The sequence below is a fragment of the Chrysochloris asiatica genome, unplaced genomic scaffold, assembly GCF_000296735.1.
Source record: "Chrysochloris asiatica unplaced genomic scaffold, ChrAsi1.0 scaffold00008, whole genome shotgun sequence".
Taxonomy (NCBI): Eukaryota; Metazoa; Chordata; class Mammalia; order Afrosoricida; family Chrysochloridae; genus Chrysochloris; species Chrysochloris asiatica.
In genome coordinates, this window is record NW_006408526.1 from 12,484,156 (window position 1) to 12,490,113 (window position 5,958).

The window sequence follows — 5,958 nt, forward strand, 5'->3', positions numbered from 1 at the left end:
GGACTACTTTTGAATGTTTAGTCACTGAAAATCCATTATGGATGGGCAGAAGATAAAGTTCAAACTCTGGAGGCTGATGTATTGGACCTTAATGAACAGATATCTATGTTCTCTTTTGTTATTTTCCTATCCATTTTCACTTGAATCCTATTTCCCATATATCAAGAAACCATGAAAATCTTGGAAAAAAATCATGCCATATCATTTCATTTTATATTTGGTCTCTCTGGTATTCTATCACATTTCCCTGTCTCACTCAGACAATTGCTAATAGTCATTTACAAGAGTCCCTCAAAATCAGCTCAGCAAGGAAGGACTTCTTAGTCAATGATGTATTCAGATGTATGCTCAACATTAAAGTGAAATAAAATTAAAACAGATCTGTGAGAGTTGAAATACAAACGAATATATTTCATCTGAATTTAGAAACCATTTAAAGAATAGAACAGACTCATTAAACACTGATGTCTACAGACTGGAAGAGTTGTTGGATGATATCAAAAGCATATACATGAAGAAAGCAAAATGTCATTTAAAAAATAGAAAAGAATGAAAAGGCCAAAATGGAAGTCAGAAGAGATTCTAAAACTTAACCTTGATTATAGAGTAGCTGAAATTAATGGAAGAAATGCTAAAATAGAATTGCAGAAAAAAGATTTCAAAGGACAGCTCAAGAAGACAAAGTATCATATTATAATGAAATGTGCAAAGACCTGGAATTAGAAAATCATAAGAAAGAACACACTGAGCATTTCTCAAGCTGAGAGTGGTGGTGGTGGTGGTTATGTTCTGTGGAGTCAGTTCCGACCCATAGTGACCCCATGTAGGGTTTTTGAGGCTGTAAATCTTTATGGGAACAGAAAGCCTCATCTTTCTCCCACAAAAAGGCTAGTTGTTTTGAATTACTGACCTTGAGCTTAGCAGCCTGACTCATAACCACTACCTTACCAGAGCTCCTTCAAAGTGAAAGTACTGAAGTAAAATTTAAGCCATGAGTGGTAATATTAAAGAAATCTATGGACAAAATATTGAACAACAACAGGAAGCATATATAGAAGATACAAGGAATAAACAGAATCACTACTTTATCAAAAAGAACTGTCTAATCTTTAACCATTTCAATAGCTAGCACATGATTGAGAACCAGTTGATACTGACTAAAGAAGTCCAAGCTGCATGCAAGGCACTGGTGAAAAACAAGACTCTAGGAATTAACAGAATACTAATGGAGACATTTCAAGAAATGAATGTAATGCTGGAAGCACTCATTTTTATATATAAAAAAATTTAGATGACAGCTACCTGGCCAACCTATTCTAAGAGATCCATATTTTTCTCATTCCAAAGAAAAATGATCCAACAGAAGAGGAAATTAAATAACAATATCCTTAATAACACATGCAAGTAAGATTTTGCTGAAGCTAATTAAAAAATGGTTGCCGAGTACGTAAAAAAGGAAATGTCGCAAATTCAAGGCCGATTAAGAAAAGGACATGGAATGAGGGATATAATTGCTGATGTCAAGTGAATCTTGGCTGAAAGGAGAGAACATAACAAAGATGGTTACTTGTGTTTTATTGACAATGCAAAGACTTTTGGCTGTGCATAATGGCAAACTATACATAATATTGCAAATAGTGGGTATTACAGAACACTTAATTGTGCTCGTGAGAAACCTGTGCATAGACCAAGAGGCAATAGTTAGAACTATACAAGGGGATAGTGACAGGTTAAAAATCAGGAAAGGTGTACATGAGGGTGGTATCCTTTCACCATTATGTATTCAATATGAAAACTGAGTAAATAATCCTAGAAGATGGCATTGGGATTGGAGGAAGACTTAGTAACAACCTGGAGTATATAGCTGATACCATTTTGTTTTCTGAAAGTGAAGAGGATCTAACATATTTACTTATGAAGCTCAAAGACTACAGCCTTCAACATGGATTGAACATCAATTTAATGAAAACAAAAATCCTCACAGCTGGACCAATAAATAAGATCATGTTATATGGAGAAAATACTAAAGTTTCTAAAGACTTAATTTTCCTTACATCTACAATCAACATTAAAGTAGCAGTCAAGAAATCAAATGACAGATTGCATTTAGGGAAATCTGAAGCAAAACCTTTAAAGATTAAAATATCACTTTGAGGACTAAGGTGCTCCTGACCCAAGAGATGGTATTTTTAATTGACATATATGCATGTTAAAGTTGGACACTAAATAAAGAAGACTTTAGAAGAATCAGTGCATTTGAATTTTGGTGTTGGATAATCATATTATAAGTACCATGGGCTGCCAGCCGAACAAACAGATCTATCTTGGAAATACAAACAGAAATGTTCTGAAAGTCAGGGTGGAAAGACCTCTCTCATTCTTTGGACATGTTATCAGGAAAGACCAGTCCCTGGAGAAGGACATCAGACTTGGTAAAATGGAGGGCTAGCAAAAAACAAGCAAGACTTCTGATGATAAGTACTGGTACAGTGGCTGTAGCAATGGGGGTCCATGTAACATATAAGCATGAGGATGGCACAGGACTGGGTAGTGTTTCATTCCTTTGTGTATGGGGTCACTGTGAATCAGGACTGACATGATGGCACCTAACAACAACAATAGCAACTAGATTTACTGCTTAGGAAACCCCATGAGTCTTGGGATGTGTACTGGGATTGGAGAAGGCTAGAGAAAGATGTATAGACGTCTTCAGTAGAGAAATTAACTACAACCATCATAGATTTAAATTTATCAAAGGAAAGGCTGTTAAAAGAAGAGATGGGAAATAATTAAACTCAGGAATACAGATGTTTAGGGATTTAGAGGAGGAAGAGAAGCTAGTGAAGAGTAAGATCAGCAGGCTTGGAATCCGGGAAGAGGGCAATATAATGTTAATGACGCTTAGGGAGGAAAGGCTTTCTATTGAGATTGGGGACCAGCTGTAGCATGTGGTGACATTTGAAAATGCAGTTTTAGCAATTGTGGAGGTGGAAACCAGATTTCAAGGGATTACATTTTTATTGGGTTGTGAGGAGTCAAAGGTTTGGAGAAGAAAATTATTTTTTAAGAATTCTGAGTATGAAATGTAGGACCAAATTGGGCAAAAGCTTGCATACAGTAGTTTGTAACATCAAGGAAAATGATTTTAAGATCAAAATGATTTAGGTATGTTTAAAGACAGGAACTTGGTAATATATACTTGAATGTGAAAAAGGATGGCTGTTAGAATTCAGTTGAATCAAAGGTTGAGATTCAAAACTTTCTATGCAGAAAGAAGTAAGTCTATGAACAACCTTTTCTGAAAATCAAGAAAGCAATATGTATCTACCTTGGCAAATTATTTTTAATAAATTTGTTTGCTTGTTTGTAGAACACTCTCTCTCACACACACTTTTTTTTTTTTTTTTTCTATTAAGAAAACACACAAGGAGAGGTGAAGAGAAAAACAGAGAGCTAGAATAAGAACAGGAGAAAACAGGGAAAGTTCTGAGATTGTATTGTAAAACTTCTAAGCAAATTCAAAAGATCAAATTGTACTCTGGACAACAGAGGCTGTGTTGCCCCACTGGCTGACAGTTGGGAGCAACTTACAGAGCGAGTGCCTGATTCTAAGAAACGTCACAGCAGAAAATGTCCTTCAGGAAAGTGAGGTCAAGCAATGGCATGGTTACCCTACCCAGAGGACTCTTGGAAAAAAATATTTTGGTTTTTTTTCTTGATGCTTCAAGGGCAAACACATTGCTAAATACATATCCTTAGTGGATGCTGAGAGATACAACAGCACTTTACTCAATATACTTCTCCCTTTACCACCAAGCATTATATATTTTACAGAAAACAAGAGAGATTCGCCACCCCCCCCATTCTTAATTTGTTGAAAATGGAGATTATGGGTGGTTCTGGAATTATTGCCAACAGTACAGAGTGTTGCTGGTTAGAGAAACATCATTGTCTTAATTGGTGTTGCTGTTAAGTGCCATCAAGTTGGTTCCAACTCTTAACAATTCTGTATAGGGTTTCCAAGGAGCAGCTGGTGGATTTGAACACCAATTTTGTGGTTAGCAGTACAATGCTTACCCTACAGCATCATATCAGGACTCTGCTGTCTTAATGTTGTTTTTAAGTGCCACCGAGTCAGTTCTGACTCACAAGGGCTCTGTACAGGGTTTCCAAGGAGTAACTGGTGGGTTTGAACTGCTGATCTTGCGGCTCAAACTGACCTTGTGGTCTAGTACATTACCCTACAGTGCCATACCAGGACTTTTAATGTTGTTGTTTTTATCAAGTGCCGTCGAGTCAATTCTGAGCCATAGCGACCCTGTATAGGGTTTCCAAGGTGCAGCTGGTAAGCTAGAACCCCAGACCTTGTAGTTCAAATGGCTTTGCAGTCTGGCACATTAACCCACAGTGCCACACCAGGACTCCAGGACTTTTAATAAGAGACCTGAAATTCCAGAAATTCATTAAAGTTTCCTTCAGGTCAGTAGAATAACAGGTTGTTTGCAATTGATGGCTGAATGAACACTTTCATTGTTACAAACTTTAAGTTTCCAGGAATTTGTTCTCTTGCCTGGCAAAAAGTCTATGTTCTCCTAAAGGCTTACCCTAACAAAGTAACCATTTAAAATATTACTTTTTTGTAAATGGTTCATATTTGGCTCATAGTGCTCATTCTTTCCAATGGGTCTACTTCATGGAAGTGGTGATAGACTGGCCACTACAGCCAGAGAATATTGGTGGGCAATATTACAGAAAACCCAGTGTTTATTTCTTTACTTCTATTACAAAATCTCTCCTCAAACATGCATGTTCACATACCAGTCAGTGTCAACTTCGGTTTTCCATTTCATTTGGGAGTATTTGGGTGAAGTTTCCTAAACCCACTGCTGTCAATTCAATTCTGACCCTAAAGGACACTGTAGAATTACCCACAGGATTTCCAGGACTTAAAATACATAAGGAAGAGGAGTATTATGTCTCTGCCCTTGGGGTGGCTAGCGGGTTCGAACTGCTGACCTTTTGGTTAGCAGCCAAGCACTTAACCACTGCATCACTGGAGCTCCTCTAGTATTCACAATATTGTTATTGTTAAGTGCCATCAAGTCAGATCTAATTAGTAGAGATCCTGCATAAGGTTTCCAAAGAGCGGCTGGTGAGTTTGAACCACCAACCTTGTAGGTCAACCTGACCTTGTAGTCCAGTGCTTTATCCCACATCGCCATACCAGGATGCCATACCAGCATTTAGAACAGACACTTAAAATAAATATTTTAAAGCCATTTCAGCAAACCCAGGGTATTGATTTTTACTTTGACTTAAAATGATACAGAAGGCACTGTATTTTCAAAAATGAATCTTCAACAACCGTTCCCCATAGCTAATTCCAACTATTTTTTCCTGTGAACTTATAATTACATTATCTACAATGAAAGAAATGGATTTTAGATCCATGAATTTCCTATACATAAAGTCTTTTTTGATAGAAAATACAATTCACAGATGTATTCTATCAATTTCATAAGGTATTTAGTGAATACTTTTCATAATGTTCAGTATTAAAATCATCATCTCCTCCATTAATACATGTTGATAAATTGTGGGAAGCTTAGAAGAACAGAATTTCTATAGAAATCAGTATCTCCAAGTTTCTAACTTTTGCAATTTAATCTGCCCTTATCAGCTATTGAAACATGTTACATTCCTTCTTTTTATGGAGGTGTAAAAGCAATTGCCAATACCATACATACTAGACAAATAACCATGCTTTTAGTGACAGTTGAAACCAAACTAGTTTTTTGCATGGAGTCTTTAGAATTCACAATTTTTTATCATGCCAGTAATCATACTAGTAGTTTAGCTCATGCGGTTTCATTACAAGACTTGATAAAGGAAGTAATATGTTAATTGATTCTCAGCCTAAACTCCTTAATCTTGGTTACTACTTCAAATGATCTCCTA